This window comes from Mirounga angustirostris, unplaced genomic scaffold, assembly GCF_029215605.1.
Source record: "Mirounga angustirostris isolate CCGP_5_RB_7025 unplaced genomic scaffold, mMirAng1.0.hap1 SCAF_13, whole genome shotgun sequence".
Classification (NCBI taxonomy): domain Eukaryota; kingdom Metazoa; phylum Chordata; class Mammalia; order Carnivora; family Phocidae; genus Mirounga; species Mirounga angustirostris.
Window position 1 is genome coordinate 36,073,524 of NW_026991721.1, and position 17,206 is coordinate 36,090,729.

The following is a 17,206-nucleotide window of genomic DNA, read 5'->3' on the forward strand; positions in this document are numbered from 1 at the left end:
CTGAGGTCTGGGGTCCACTGAAGCAAATTAACCAAACCTGAGGATGGGGTCCTGGGAACTTCTGATTTATAGCACAGGGGACAACCTGGACTTATAATTGGCATCTGAATTTCTGGTAGACAGGGCAGTCTTTTGGGACTGAACCCTTAACTGGAGGGATTTACACTATCTCCAGGTGGATAGTGTCAGACATACAGTTGGTGTTATAGAATTGCTTGGTATGGGACAGTCCTCCCCTGATATATTTGGTGACCAGAAATGTCAGGAGTATAGAGAGAGTCATGGAGAAACATGGGAGTCCTTTGTTTACAGTAGGTAAAGCCAAAGAACATTGTGCACAATGATCTGACTCTATCTTCCTAAGAAAATACCAATGGTTTCTTGGTGACACGGGATAAGTCAGAAAAACCATATAGAACATCTGCATCTTAGAACAGTCTATATGATGGGGAGAAAGGAAAAAAAAAAAAAACCAATTCATGGGTTATCTCCTTATAATCCCTGTCTTCTTTTAGTCAAAGTTTGCCCCAAGGAACATTATTCAGTAATTCTAGTTGATATTACCCTGCCCCTGTGGAGCTAATGGGGAAGCTAGAGCTTCCATGGGTCTAGTTAGGTTGGACTTGGACATGGGAGCTGCTGCAGGTGCTCCCAGAGTCAGCAGACAGAGGAGGGCCCAAAGCTGGCACTTTACCCCAAAATAGGTGAGAGAATCAATAAATTATGACTGGTGGCTGGGATTTTAAGGCCGGGAGAATGATAGGAGCCATTGCCCAGCTATTCAAGCCAGGAAGCAAGGCAAGTAGCCAAGGCCCAGAGAACAGATGGGCCCAGAGTGCCTGGGGAGGTACATACACTAGGACTGGTAAACATGTATTTAAAAACACAGCAAAACGTAATTATCAGCACTGGCACCAATATGATGAAAACTAATGTACTGATGTGGAAAATTATAAATGAATGTATTCATTTCCTAGGGCTGACATAACAAATTACCACAAACATGGTGGCTTAAGACAGCAGAAATGTATTCTCTCACAGTTCTGTAGGCTAGAAGTCTGAAATCAAGGTGGTGGCAGGGCCATACTCTCTCCAATGGCTCTAGGGACCATTCCTTCCTTGCCTGTTTTCAGCTTCTGGTGGTAGCCAGGAAACCTCAGCATTCCCAGGCTTGTAGATGCATAACTCAAATCACTGTCCCTGTTTTCATATCACCAAATTGCTTTGTGCCCCTGTCTTCACAGAGAGGTCCTCTTCAACTATATTGGATTTAGGTCATCCTAATAACCTCATTTTAACTTGATTACATCTGCAAAGACTCTACTTCCAAATAAGGTAGCATTCACAGGTACTGGGGGACAGGGGTTGCAACAATATCTGGGGATGGGGCACAATTCAACCCATAGCAGCGAGGCTAAGAGGAATAGGGTTTTAAAAATGGATTTATTCTGGGTGCCTGGGTGGCTCAGATGGTTAAGCGTCTGCCTTCGGCTCAGGTCATGATCTCAGGGTCTTGGGATCGAGTCCCACATCGGGCTCCCTGCTCCTTGGGAGCCTGCTTCTCCCTCTGCCTTTCTCTCTCGCTCTGTCTCTCATGAATAAAAAAAAAATATCTTTAAAAAAAAAATGGATTAATTCCTGATTACTTGCTTGATCTCAGGTATATCTTTAGATCTCTACAGATTGGAAATTCCACCTCTGTAAAATGAGGTTAGTGGTTAATATTTTAGAGATGGGCCCTTCTCCATAAAATGCATAAAACCAAATACATACAAATGTTTCAGGGGGTTCACAGGCCTCCTGAAAGCCCATCCCTGAACCCCTGAGACTAATCTCTGTCCCAACTGCTCAAGATCTCTTCAAATTTTGCCACTTTACAGCTTTATTATTTATTTCCATGCTTTATTAACATTTCACTCAAGTTTTATTAGCTTTTCTAAGTCCTGTGGCAGAAAATGCTCTCTTTAGACATTGGAAAAAAAAAAAAGGAAATGCTCTTTCCTCGTTTCAACACTATCAATGCCAGCCATTTCAAAGGATAAATGATGCTGTATATTTTCTGAGAAGTCAGAGTATCTTTGTTCCTATAAGCCTGGGGTAAAGTTCCATGAAACAGAAGAGCAGTGTCTGCGTCCACCCCCAGAAACTGTGGGGCAAATAATTTCAGAAGCTTTGGTAGATCTGAACCTTGTACCTTCTCCTGGACCAGACAATCTCACACATTTTAGGCTTCACTCAGAACCCCATATCCAGGCAGCAAAGTCTGAGAACTTCTGACACAATGTATATACCTATTTAAAAGTGTGCATGATGGGTGATCTTTCAGGTTTTCACTAATGTCCTTCAATTGCAATTGCTCTTTCTAAAGCAGGGGGATTACATTTACTTCAATTCCTTAACTTGTGATCTAACAAAGTGCTCCGATTAGTATTTAGCAAATGTTTCTTGTCTACCCCTCCTTTCTGCTGTCACAGTGATCTTGGAAGCCCTGTCGAACACATGGCATAACTATAAGATAGACGAGGGTGACTCAATGCACATCAGACTTCATAAGAGTAAGAAATAAACATTTATAATCTAAGCTACTGAGATCATGTAGTTTACTATTGGAATGGAATAGTCTTTCTATCCTGATTAATACAAGGACACACCAAATGTAATGAATGGAGTTATATGGACTTTTCATGTTATCTTTGATCATAGGAGAAAAAAAGGATCCAGAGAACAACCTTTACTTTATTATGATATCAATTACATAGACTGATTAGTACTCCCTGGCTCCATCCATTTCAGGTCCAGTTTTAGGAAATAATGTGCTCGATGCTCCCAAGCCAAGTACCTTGAAAACTGCCATTTCAGTGAGAAGCCCCTAAGAACGTGCCTCGTCTCAGCTTGCATGAAGACTTCTCTGCATTGAAACAACTAACAGAAGAGTCCTTTTTCACAACATCGCCTAACGATCACATGTTGTTTAACTGAGAATACTTGCTGAGTTTTCACATGCAAAATTGATCTTGCATTTCGACCTAGTTATCTATTTATTTAAATTTTACCCTATCAGAATATCAATAAGATATTCAAAAGGAATAACTTTTATTTCCTGTGATTATTGGAATTTAACTTGTTCTTGCTATAATATCCTAATCCTTGAATGTAAATGTAATAACCTCAGCAATTAGAATTTTTAAAGGGCCACCTGAGTACAGCAAGGAAAAGCAGGCAATAAAATTTTTTATAAGTTTAAATAGGAAATATTTTCTTTTCTGTTCAACACATGTATAGACAAGTATAAGACTCACTAAGTATAGTGTCAAATCCAACAGAGTAGTATCTAGTTGACCTGAATTCTAGTGCTATCTCTGCCTGTTATAAATATTGTAATCTTGAGCCAATCACTTAAACTGTTTTGGGTATTTGTTTGCTTTTTTGTGTTTTTTAAGAATTTTGGGAGAACCAGGCAAGACTGAAAACCAAAGTGGCAAGATCCTAAATTCTGAATTGCATAGTCCTGAAAATGGTACCTTGCTTCCCCATTTATTGATTCTTGCTTAAACAAGTCACTGGCCTCTACAAACCTCAAGTGGTCCAGGTGTAGAAATGGGATAAAAAGATAATAATAGTAAATAAGATAATGTATGTAAAAGGGTTTGACAGCCTGGCTGATAGTAAATACCAACTAAATGTGTTTCTGTAAATGCTACATAGATGTGGAGTGTTACTATTACTCATATACACTTATGAAGGTTCTAGTTAATATTCAAGGGCAAGTTTATGTCATACCTGAGGAAGTTTTTAAGAAACTGAGGATTTGCTATCACAATTACAGTTCTGATAATAAAGGTCATTGCTAAAGAATATTGAAATATTTGTAATATATGGGATAATGTGCATTAGCTATTGTTACATAAATGTCAGTTAATAGAACTAAAAAAGACTTGGGATACAGTGTGGTAAGGCCTAATATTCAAACAGAACTGAAGAAAGCTTTGCTTAAGAGCGGAAGGCTTCTATCACCTCTGCATTTGGGCTTAATTATGATTCGACATAGGAAAAGGTCTGATTAAAACAGTATGTCCAAGTTCACATAACTAATATCTATGAATCTTAGTTTTCTCCTATGCAAAATGTGGAAATTAGTAGTGTCTAATTTGCTGACACTGGGGACTATCAAAAAGAAAAAAGCTAAAGCACTAGGAGAGGGTGGACTCACCACATTCAACACTGGCCATCTACAAAGCAGAAGACAAATATTTCCTTTGGTACTATTGCTAGCCAATACTACGCCTATAGGACATTTTTCATTCATTTTCCCAACAGATATTTATTCATTACTTTCCCACTGTGTGCCAGCCACTATCCTAGGGCTTTGAGAATGCAGCAGTGAACAAAATACTACAATCTTGCCGTCATGCAACTTACAGTCTAGGGAGGACAGGGACGTGATAGAAAGATACACAAAGAAATACAGAACTGCAAATCTGAAAACCTCTATGAAGGAAGGAGACAGGATCTGGTACAGTGTTGAAGAGCGTAAGCTGTGAAGACCGGGTTCAAATCTTGGCCTTCCCACTTATAAATGGTGTAACTTTGGGCTGCCAACCTCTCTGTACCTTAGAAATTCTTCTATAAATGGAGATAGTGAATTACTTCACAGGGCAATAGGGAAAATCTAATGAAATAACACACGTAAGTAAAGGAATTAGTGCCCAGAAGATAGCAAGTGCTCAGAATATTATTGTTTCAATTGCAGGACTTTCATGGGAAGGCTCTTTGTTTACTTTGTTAAACAAATACATCAGATGGCTAATAACGCACACACAAAAAAACATACAATGTTAAGATCATCAATCAATTGCTCTTCTTTTTGTTAAGATGCATTTGTCATCATATACGAAACATAATGGCTTGACCAAATTTTTACTTTCTAAACTGGATGTTGTGTAGAAATTTTAGGGAAGAAAAGAACCCAGCAGGCTATCAGCTTTATTTGACTGTCTTCAGGCAGGCAGCTTCCCAGCTGCCTTGACAGTGAGGATGAATCCATTTCTGAAAGATCTCCTGGGAAGACGACATTTTAATCTCCATTGGCAGATAACAAATAAACGGTATTGAAAATTTCACACCCAGATGAAGGGTGATGCTTAATCCAAAGTGATTTATGGCCCGAGTCACATGGTTATTATTGACAATTCCTTCATTAGATCTTTGGCATTTTCCCCAGTCACATTTTTTCTTAGTTTAAATACAACACGATCAGAAAAAGTCAGACACTGAGACAATTAAGGGGAAAGTGAGGGTAAAAAAAGGGGGGGGGCAGAGAGAGAGAGAGAGAGAGAGAGAAAGGAAATATTTGATAAGTGAATTCATTTGGATTTTTTTTTCCTTTTCTAGTTCTTGGTATAATTATATTTAGAGGTATTTATAAAAATGTTTGAATTGAAAACTTAAGATAGGCTTATAGTAGAATGAATAAAATTCAGAACATTTTTAAGTGTTTCAGGCATCTTAAGTGCCATTTCAAAAAAATCTTGGCTTTTGTATTTGCAATGTTATTAATATTATGAGTTTTACAACATAATAGACATTGTCTTATTTTCTAATTGAATTTGATTCCTATTTAGGGGCCTTTCCAAAGAGCTTAGTGTATCCATAGAGGATATCAGGCCTCTGATTCCAATAAGTAAAAATAGATTTTTTTTAACCTGCAAAACAATGGAGAGTCAAAACGAACCTGTTTGCTAATGCTGCTGTAGGAGCTAGGTATTTTAGCTGTTCCTTTCTCTTCCTTGGTCTGCACCCTCAGTATCTGCTCTCCATCTTCCTCTCTCCAGCTGCCTCAGCAGATACAGCCTAGCATACTGATGACCAAACCTACCTGCTGTCACAGAATCTATACAAGTGCACTAACCAAGACACTCACCAGAACATCATATGAAAACTAAGTACATGGTGAAATCCTTTCTCAGAGGCCTAATTAAAATATAAAGAAAGGACTGGTAAGCATGACTGCATGTATTCCATTCATGTTTTTGAACTCTATGAGGATACGATGCAAAAGGAGATAAATGGAATTAGAGATAGGTGGAAACAGAGAGAGAGAGAAAGAGAGAGAGAGAGGTGTCTCTCACACAAATCCTTTAACTAAGAGAAGAGGGACCATTAACATTCCCTGGGTAGAGATACAACACCCAGCAGACTATATTATGCATTACATACTGTGCCTAATCAGAGGTCAGCAGACTATAGCCTGCCACCTGTTTTTGCAAGACCCATTTAACATAAGGATGGTTTTTCATTTTTATTATTTGGATGGTTTTTCATTTTTAAGTATAAAATATAAAGAAGACTATTGGCTATTTAGAGAGAACAATTACTCATTGTATGTATTGGCCTGTAATTCCTAAAGTATTTGTTCTCTGTCCCTTTGCAGATAAAGTTTGCAAACCACTGGCCTGCACTATTTATCACCCAAGACACTTTTGCATTTCTGCTTTGTGGCATTCACTACACATACACTCATATTTATTGTCCAGCTATCCCTCTAGGTAACACATTCCTTGAGGGTAGGAACAAGGACAAGCTCTGTGATTGTTACACAGCTGTGTCCCAGCACCAAACAATACATCTAACACAAAAATATCATTCAATAAAAATTTGATTACAAAGTTAATAAATGAATGAACTATGATGCACATGCAGGACTTTCCTGGCCCTAGTGCTTGTATGTCCTAACAGCAAAGTGGAAACCAAAAGAAGAAGGAACCTGCTTAAAATCACACAGCAAAAGAGTGGAGAAAAAGGACTTTCAATTCGGAGATTCATGCCCTTACTGCAGAACATTTTACCTACAAGCTTCCTTTGAGCAAACGAGGAAAGAGCCAATTTTGTCTAATATGGTTAACACAAACATCTGTGGAGAACAGATAAACCAGACAGAGCACTTACTCATTGGGAGAGGCAAAGCCACGCGAACACTGCCAGCTACCTGTTTTCTACCCACTCTCCACCTGCTTCCTCATCCAATGCTTCCGTGCCCAGTGAATCACTGTACAAGTGTCAGGAACTGAATTGTATGACAACTCATGGAAACAGTAAGTATATTTTTTTAGTTGGATAGTGGGGAGCCACCCAGTGATGCCGAATGCATCCATCCATACATACACATGGAAGCAAGCTCAAAAGCACATAATTCATACTATTCTGCTTATTTTCTTATAAAGAGCACAAAGGTCAAACAATACCCCTTCACCCTTGCCCAATTACATTACTCAAACTGCATCTCCAACTTTTTATATTTCTGTCTTCCATGACTACAATCACAACAGTAATAGTGGCCATGGTGGTGATGGGTCTTGAACTGATTTACCTACATTGTATGGTTTCACCTTAAACATAACCTAGAAAGAATGGAGTTAAAGTTCACAAAGGTAGTAAGTGGTAGAGAATTCAAACATAAGACTTTTCTGACTGCAAGTTTGGTCATTTGTAACCACTGCATTGAATTAGAACTATCCACTTTGGCTGCTGCTTTGTTCCTTAGTGCTTGTCCTAGTCTTCATGTCCTCATTTCCATTTTTATTAATTTTATGCATTTTTTATCTTTTAAAAAGAAGCTTACAGTATGATCTGCTTAATCTCATATTACCCAAGAATGACCTTAAGTCTATGACACAGGATATGCATGAATCTAAAATAACTGATAACATTTAACCACTTTCCAATGTTATTTAATTTCTTTATACAATATTATTTCTACAAATGATGTGAACAAAATGGGAATGAAAGACATGAAAACCATCTTATAACAATAGCCAAACTAAGCTCAGTAGAATTAGAATTAAATGGAAAAAAATGAAGCCCCTAAAAAAAAATCCATGTGGTCCCTTCAGCAGGACATATACTAAAATTGGAAAGATACAGAGAAGATTAGCATGGCCCCTGTGCAAGGATGACATGTAAATTCGTGAAGCATTCCATATTTTTGCTTGAAAAAAGCATGGAAGATACTAGAGAATCCCTTTCTGAAGAAATAAAAGAACTAAAATCTGAACAATGTTATTAATCAGTTGCAATAAAAAATGGAGGCTCTAACTGCGAAGGATAAATGAGGCAGAAGAGAAATTAGTGTTATAGAAGACCAAATGATGGAGAAAGAAGAAGCTGAGAAATAGAGATAAACAACTACTGGATCACAAGGGCAGAATTTGAGAGATAAGTGATACCATAAAGCAAAAAAAATTAGAATAATTGGGATCCCAGAAGAAGAAGAGACAGAGATGCAGAAGGTATATTGGAGCAAATTATGCCAGAGAACTTTCCTAATTTGGGAAAGGAAACAGGCATCAAAATCCAGGAGGCACAGAGTACCACCCTCAAAATCATTAAAAATAGGCCAACACCTGGACATCTAATAGTGAAACTCACAAGACTCAGAGACCAAGAGAAAATCCTGAAACCAGCTCAGGACAAGAGGTCTGTAACCTACAATGGTAGAAACATTAGATTGGCAACAGACCTATCCACAGAGACCTGGCAGGCCAGAAAGGACTGGTATGATATATGCAGAGCACTAAACAAGAAAAATATGCAAACAAGAATACTATATCCAGCTAGGTTGTCATTGAAAATAGAAGGAGAAATAAAGAGTCCAGGACAAATAAAAACTATAAGAATTTGCAAACACAAAATCAGCCCTACAAGAAATATTGAAAGGGATCCTCTAAGCAAAGAGAGAGCCTAAAAGTAACATAGACCAGAAAGGAACAGAGACAATATACGGTAACAGTCACCTTACAGACAATACAATGGCACTAAATTCATATCTTTCAATAGTTACCCTGAATGTATATGGGCTAAATGTCCCAATCAAAACACAGGGTATCAGATTGGATAAATAAACAAGACCCATCAATATGCTGTCTGCAAGAGACTCATTTTAGACCCAAAGACACCCCCAGATTGAAAGTGAGGGAGTGGAAAACCATTTACCATGCTAGTGGACACCAAAAGAAAGCTGGGGTGGCAATCCTTATATCAGACAAATTAGATTTTAAAACAAAGACTATAATAAGAGATGAGGAAGGACACTATATCATAAAGGGACTATCCAACAAGAAGATCTAACAATTTTAAATATCTATTCCCCTCACATGGGAGCAGACAATTATATATGCCAATTAATAACAAAATCAAAGAAACACATCGACAACAATACAATAGTAGGGGACTTTAACACCCCCCTCACTGAAATGGACAGATCGTCTAAGCAAAAGACCAACAAGGAAATAAAGACTTTAAATGACACACTGGACCAAATGGACATCACAGATATATTCAGAATATTCCATCCCAAAGCAACAGAATACACATTCTTCTCTAGTGCCCATGAAACATTCTCCAGAACAGATCACATCCTAGGTCACAAATCAGGTCTCAACCTGTACCAAAAGATTGGGATCATTCCCTGTGTATTTTCAGACCACAATGCTTTGAAACTAAAACTCAATCAGAAGAGGAAAGTCGGAAAGAACTCAAATACATGGAGGTTAAAGAGCATCCTACTAAAGAATGAATGGATCAACCAGGAAATTAAAGAAGAATTTTAAAAAATTCATGGAAACAAAGGAAAATGAAAACACAACTGTTCAAAATCTTTGGGATGCAACTAAGACAGTCCTAAGAGGAAAGTATATAGCAATACAAGCCTTTCTCAAGAAACAAGAAAGGTCTCAAATACACAACCTAACCCTACACCTAAAGGAGCTGGAGAAAGAACAGCAAATAAAGCCTAAACCCAGCAGGAGAAGAGAAATAATAAGGATAAGAGCAGAAATCAATGAAATAGAAACCAAAAGAACAGTGGAACAGATCAACAAAACTAGGAGCTGATTCTTTGAAAGAATTAATAAGAGTGATAAGCCCCTGGCCAGACTTATGAAACAGAAAAATGACCCAAATAAATAAAATCATGAATGAAAGAGGAGAGATAACAACCAATACCAAAGAAATACAAACAATTATAAGAACATATTATGAGAAAATCTATGCGAGCAAATTAGATAATCTGGAAGAAATGGATGCATTCCTAGAGATGTATAAACTACCCAAACTGAACCAGGAAGAAATAGAAAACCTGAACAGACGTATAACCACTAAGGAAATTGAAGCAGTCATCAAAAATCTCCCAACAAACAAGAGCCCAGGGCCAGATGGTTTCCCAGGGGAATTCTACCAAACATTTCAAGAAGAATTAATACCTATTCTTCTGAAACTCTTCCAAAAAATAGAAATGGAAGGAAAACTTCCAAACTCAGTTTATGAGGCCACCATTACCTTGATCCCAAAACCAGACAAAGACCCCATCAAAAAGGAGAATTACAGACCAATATCCCTGATGAACATGGATGCAAAAATTCTCACCAAAATACTAGCCAATAGGATCCAACAGTACATTAAAAGGATTCTTCACCATGACCAAGTGGGATTTATTCCTGGGCTGCAACGTTGGTTCAACATCCTCAAATAAATCAATGTGATACAATACACTAATAAAAGAAAGAACAAGAACCATATGATCCTCTCAATAGATGCAGAAAAAGCATTTGACAAAGTACAGCATCCTTTCTTGATCCAAACTCTTCAGAGTATAGGGATAGAGGGTACATACCTCAATATCATAAAAGCCATCTATGAAAAACCTACATCGAATATCATTCTCAATGGGGAAAAACTGAAAGCTTTCCCCCTAAGGTCAGGAACATGGCAGGGATGTCCACTATCACCACTGCTATTCAACATACTACCAGAAGTCCTAGCCACAGCAATCAGACAACAAAAAGAAATAAAAGGCATCTGAATGGGCAAAGAAGAAATCAAACTCTCACTCTTTGCAGATGATATGATACTTTATGTGGAAAACCCAAAAGACTCCACCCCAAAACTGCTAGAACTCATACAGAAATTCAGTAAAGTGGCAGGATATAAATCAACGCACAGAAATCAATTGCATTTCTATACACCGACAAGACAGAAGGAAGAGAAATTAAGGAGTCGATCCCATTTACAATTGCACCCAAAACCATAAGATACCTAGGAATAAATCTAACGAAAGAGGCAAAGGATCTGTACTCAGAAAACTATAAAATACTCATGAAACAAATTGAGGAAGACACAAAGAAATGGAAAAACGTTCCATGCTCATGGATTGGAAGAACAAATTTTGTAAAGATGTCAATGCTACCTAGAGCAACCTACACATTTAATGCAATCCCTATCAAAACACCATCAACTTTTTTCAAGGAAATGGGACAAATAATCCTAAAATTTGTATGGAACCAGAGAAGACCCCAAATAGCCAGAGGAATGTTGAAAAAGAAAAGCAAAGCTGGCGGCATCACAATTCCGGACTTCAAGCTCTCTTACAAAGCTGTCATCATCAAGACAGTATGGTACTGGCACAAAAACAGACACATAGAGCAATGGAACAGAATAGAGAGCCCAGAAATGGACCCTCAACTCTGTGGCTAACTAATCTTCGACAAAGCAGGAAAGAATGTCCAATGGAAAAAAGATAGTCTCTTCAACAACTGGTGTTGGGAAAACTGGACAGCAATATGCAGAAGAATGACACTGGACCATTTCCTTACACCACCACAAAAATAGACTGAAAATGGCTTAAAGACCTAAATGTGAGATAGGAGTCCATCAAAATCCTAGAGGAGAACACAGGCAGCAACCTCTTCGACCTCAGCCGAAGCAACTTCTTCCTAGAAACATCGCCAAAGGCAAGGGAAGCAAGAGCAAAAATGAACTATTGGGACTTCATCAAGATAAAAAGCTTTTGCACATCAAAGGAAACAGTCAACAAAACCAAAAGACAACCAACAGAATGGGAGAAGATATTTGCAAATGACATATCAGATAAAGGGCTAGTATCCAAAATCTATAAAGAACTCATCAAACTCAACACCCAAAGAACAAAGAATTCAATCAAGAAATGGGCAGAAGACATGAACAGACATTTTTCCAAAGAAGACATCCAAATGGCCAAAAGACACATGAAAAAGTGCTCAACATCGCTCGGCATCAGGGAAATCCAAATCAAAACCGCAATGAGCTACCACCTCACACCAGTCAGAATGGCTAAAATTAACAAATCAGGAAACGACAGATGTTGGCGCAGATGCGGAGAAAGGGGAACCCTCCTACACTGTTGGTGGGAATGCAAGCTGGTGCAGCCACTCTGGAAAACAGTATGGAGGTTCCTCAAAAAGTTGAAAATAGAGCTACCCTATGACCCAGCATTTGCACTACTGGGTATTTACCCCAAAGATACAAATGTAGGGATACGAAGGGGAACGTGCACCCTGATGTTTATAGCAGCAATGTCCACAATAGCCAAACTATGGAAAAAGCCAAGATGTCTGTCAACAGATGAATGGATAAAGAAGATGTGGTATATATATACAACAGAATATTATGCAGCCATAAAAAACAAAAAATGAGATCTTGACATTTGCAACGATGTGGATGGAACTAGAGGGTATTATGCTAAACGAAGTAAGTGAATCAGAGAAAGACATGTATCGTATGATCTCACTGATATGAGGAATTCTTAATCTCAGGAAACAAAGTGAGGGTTGCTGGAGTGGTCGGGGGTGGGAGGGATGGGGTGGCTGGGTGATAGACATTGGGGAGGGGATGTGCTATGGTGAGCACTGTGAATTGTGTAAGACTGATGAATCACAAACCTGTAACTCCAAAACAAATAATACATTATATGTTAAAAAAAAAAAAAAAGAGAAGATAGTAGGAAGGGAAAAATGAAGGGGGCAATCAGAGGGGGAGATGAACCATGAGAGACGATGGACTCTGAGAAACAAAATGAGGGTTCTAGAGGGGAGGGGGGTGGGAGGATGAGTTAGCCTAGTGATGGGTATTAAAGAGGGCACCTACTGAATGGAGCACTGGGTGTTATACTAAAACAATGAATTATGGAACGCTACATCAAAAACTAATGATGTATGGTGATTAATAGAACATAATAAAATAATATTTATAAAACAAAAAACAATGGACTACTAAATTTTTTAATCCTCAAATCAGCAACAAATGTAGGAGAAAATATCCAATGCTGAAAAGGGTGGCAAGACAGGCATTCTCATTCAGCACTGGTGAGAAACTAAATTGGTTTAGCTATTGTGGAAAGCCCTGATGAAATTATTCTACTTTCAAGTATCCAGAGGAAATAATTCAGAGATGCAGACAAAGATTAACATAAATAGGTATCATCTATAGCATTATTTATAATTGGGTAACATTGGAAACAACCTGAATGCTTAATAAATTCCAAGAGGAAAAAGTCAGAAAACAGAATTATACATTTATATTATGACAAAACATGATATACAGAAAGAAAAAAGTAGTCAGACTGGAAAGGAATTAACAATATTATATTCTCTGAATGATGAAATTATAGTTGTATTTTTACTTTTTTGTATTTTTCAAGTTTTCTCCAAGAAGGAAAGGAAACTCCTATTTAAGAAGACACACAGAAAGATTGATAAAGAGAACGTCAGAGTCAATTTACAAAAATAGAATGAATGCAAATATGCTACAAAATAAAAGGGAAAGGAGGGAACATGATTTGCAAATTCTTGACAAGGAAGAAAAGGGAAATATGATACATTACCCTCTTTAACCTAAAGGAGAAAGAAAATGCATTTCTCAGGGAAGATTAAATGTTTCCAAGACCTACTTCTCTAACATTTGTCTTCCTGTTCTAACTTAAGGCTCTCACCCATTTATTTTTTCCCCTCTCACTTCCCTACTGTGTTGCCCCTCTTATTACTTGTGTCTGGAACCTACAGGTACCTACTAAATATCAATGTTGACTGAAAAACTGTCATCTGTTTCAAGGAAGTTTCCATTCAGGATTCTCTGGGAAGCAGGTGTTTCTACCAGCACCACATTACCTGAAGAACAGGTAGAAAAAATAGAAGTAAATCTAAGATCCCTTGCAGGAAGTCATCAGTATCACTCTAGAGAATTGAGATTGAAGCTCCTTTGAAATTTTCATTAATTTCTGAAACACTTAAGTTGATTCTCCATGCAGGGCCCAAAGAGATATAAGAGAAAATAAAGGAGAACCAAATGCTCTTTTGTCTGAAGCCCAATTCTGCCATTTACTGGCCAAGTGAATTGGATGGACCTACCTCTTAAGTTGTTAAGCCTGGGATTCTCACCTGCAAAATGGGGTCATAATGACTATTTCATGGTGTTGTGGTAAAGATTAATTAACACAGTGTTAGCAGTTTCCAACACCATGACTGGCCACAGAGGCAAGTAAGACATGTTAGTTTCCTAAATAAAATATTGGCCTTTCCCTTTAGGAACTTATAATCTAGCAGAAGATGTGAACATTTATGTAGGAAATGACCATGCAAGGTGAAAAGCAGTGTAAGAGCAAGTTCTTTCAGAACTGAGGAAAGGAAAGATTATTTTCAATTTGGAATTTGGGGGTGGATAGTAAACACGTAATAGGATTCCATCTTGGTTCTAAGATACAGTGGGGAACATAGTCCTTACTCCCAGTGGAATTCATAGGCTACTAGAAGGTGTCAGATAATGAACATTTATCCAAAGAAGAAGATTTCAGGTGGTAAAAATGTGTGGTAAAATAAAAGAGAGAGAGGAAGATGGCAGAGAGACAGGAAGCTAGTCCAACAAGCTGGTCAATAAAGACTGTTCCGAGGTGACATTTTAGCTGAGACGGAAACCAACGGGATCGTCATCTTGGAGCCATGCCAGGGGTAAAATGAGAACCACTACCAGAAGTAAAGTGCCCTGGCTAGAGAAGACCCAACAGAGCTAAACGACTCAGTAAAGTTAAAGATGTTTCCTAGGTCGCTAAAAATTGGGGTGAAAATAAAATGGCTTCCATGATTAACAGAAATAGGCGAGACCACCAGAAATGAAATATTCCACAAGGTTTGGCTAAATGACAACTTCCTTCTCCCCTGATCTTGTTAGTAGCTTCACAAGGAGGTTGAGAAAACACATCATGGAGAAAGCAACCAGTGAGCTTTAAACAAATCGTTCTACCCCATTGGGCAATCTAGCCACTGTCTGAGATCCCCTAGTTTTTAGGGCTTTCAGCCTCAGTTTACAAACCCATTAAGTTAGCATAATAATTTCTCCAGCAAGCAAAAGGGAGACCAACCTGTTAGTAATAAAGCCACTTCACAAGTTGCAAGTGCTTGGCTGTGGGGTTGTATCCTGACAAAATACGGGTGATTATTTTTTTCTCTCCAGTTAAGCTCCATGCATTAGAGAATTTTAAAGAGCTCTTTGATGACTGAGTAAAGCAGTTTTATTCCAGGCTGAATTGGCCTATTACTTCCTCATATAACAACGGCTTGTGCTTCTATCCGAAGGGGGCACTTTCGATTCACTTAAAGGACAGCAGAGGGTCTAATGCAGCATGGAGGCAGAGCAGGAAATTGGGAGAGATTGACTGCTTAGTCAAAGAGGGAGGAACAAACGTCCCAAAGGGCAATGGGGTATTTGCTCAGCAGTCCAAGGATTAACTACATGTATTTTTTAATCTTCCAAAGCAAGTGGAGGGCAGATGTGGTTTGACCTTGAGAAAGTCTCCTTGGTGGCCTGGTTTTATGGAACCAGGCATAGCTAGTTGGTTATGAAGTCAATTATGAAATGAATTTATTAGATCAGGGTCAACACTTCTACAAAAACAAATAAGACTAGAACAGAATATAACAGATTAAGAGTATATCACATAAGTAATGGTATTTTTATGAAAACTTTTTTCTGATATGTATGTATATGTGTGTATTCTTGTGTACTGTCACAATGTAAAATGTGTTTATTACTGATAATAGTAAAACAAAAATTTAAAGCCACTGGTGCAGGGGACATTCCATCCTGAAGCAAGCCCATAGGTATATGCTCTCCAATCCCAGGGCATACACATACTTCACTCACAAACTCAGAATCGGAGCATTTGAGTTAGAAGGTACCAAGGATACCATCTACACACGATATTTTACAGATAAGGAATTGAACTAAAGAAGTAAAAATAATTTCCCAAGATAAGGGCCTCAAGACATGAAACAAGTTCTCCTTAACTGACAGTCTAGGGATCTTTACACTTTAAAGTCATAGCTTAACATTGGAAAGGAACTGTTCTGAATCAGATGTCCATGCATTTTCCTTTCACTGCCAAAGAGGGGAGTTGTCCTAGACTCTAGCAACACAGAATCCTTCATTCCATGGGATCTTCCCTGCTCACACAACCCCCAGGACGTGACTACAGTCTGAGGCTGGTCATCCCATTTGGGATGCATCTGTTTCTTTCAATCTTTCATGTCTACCCCAGAGACTACCTCAAAGATGAGTTCTCAGGGTTTAGGTTTAGAAACAATATGGTTTGAGTTCAGAGCTCAGGTGCCACTGTCCCATAGACCTGGGTTCAATTCCCACTGGACAATAAGCCCCATGAAGATGGTGTTATACCTTCCTTGAATACTGCTGTATCCTCAAGGCTTCACGCCATGTGTAGGACCGTGCAGCACCCCATGCAAATTTGTGGAAAGAAACAAGGGAAAGGAGCCCTGAGTCTGCCACTTAGTAGCCATGTGACCTGGATAAGTGACTTCACCTCTCTGAGCCTCGGCATTCTCATCTAGAAAATGGAAATATTCAAAGGGTTAGAGGATCAAGTGAGAGAACAGAGATCCAGAACTGAGCTCAGTTCCCAGACTATAGCATACAGTACGTGACAGCTGTTATAACTAGATATTTCTTCATTAGTGCTTGGTGACTTTTAACACAGCAGAACCCCGCCCCCTTTTTAAGATAACAAATATTTAAGAGATGAAAGCAAAACTCTACAGTGCTGCTGGCTGGCCTCCCTCTTGGGCCCACTAGGGGCCCCTGAATCACCTCTGAGGGATCCCAGGGTTGATCAGAATTGTGCACAAAAATTACTCCCCGGAGCCCTGACCTTTTCCCTCTCCTGGCAGGATTACTGCTGAGGCTGTTATGGATAGCTGAGGCCAGGCAGGACATGAAGGCCTGCCATGAGCACCTGTCAGAGCCACATAATGACAAATCTCCCTGGAGACAGCATCCCATTGTTCATGTACAGCACCGATGATGCATTCTCTGAGCCAGTGAGCTTCAGAGT

The 17,206-nt window shown here is 38.7% G+C and overlaps 1 protein-coding gene and 1 non-coding gene across 3 annotated transcripts in view; one reads left to right on the forward strand and one right to left on the reverse strand.

Moving 5' to 3' along the window:
• NELL1 (neural EGFL like 1) overlaps positions 1-17,206 on the reverse strand; it is an 808,674-nt gene that overhangs the window by 234,945 nt on the left and 556,523 nt on the right. The gene's annotated exons all lie outside the window — the stretch shown is intronic.
• Positions 7,880-7,983, forward strand: LOC123858044 (U6 spliceosomal RNA). The gene has a single exon (XR_006794014.1). It is a non-coding gene; the product is annotated as a U6 spliceosomal RNA (small nuclear RNA).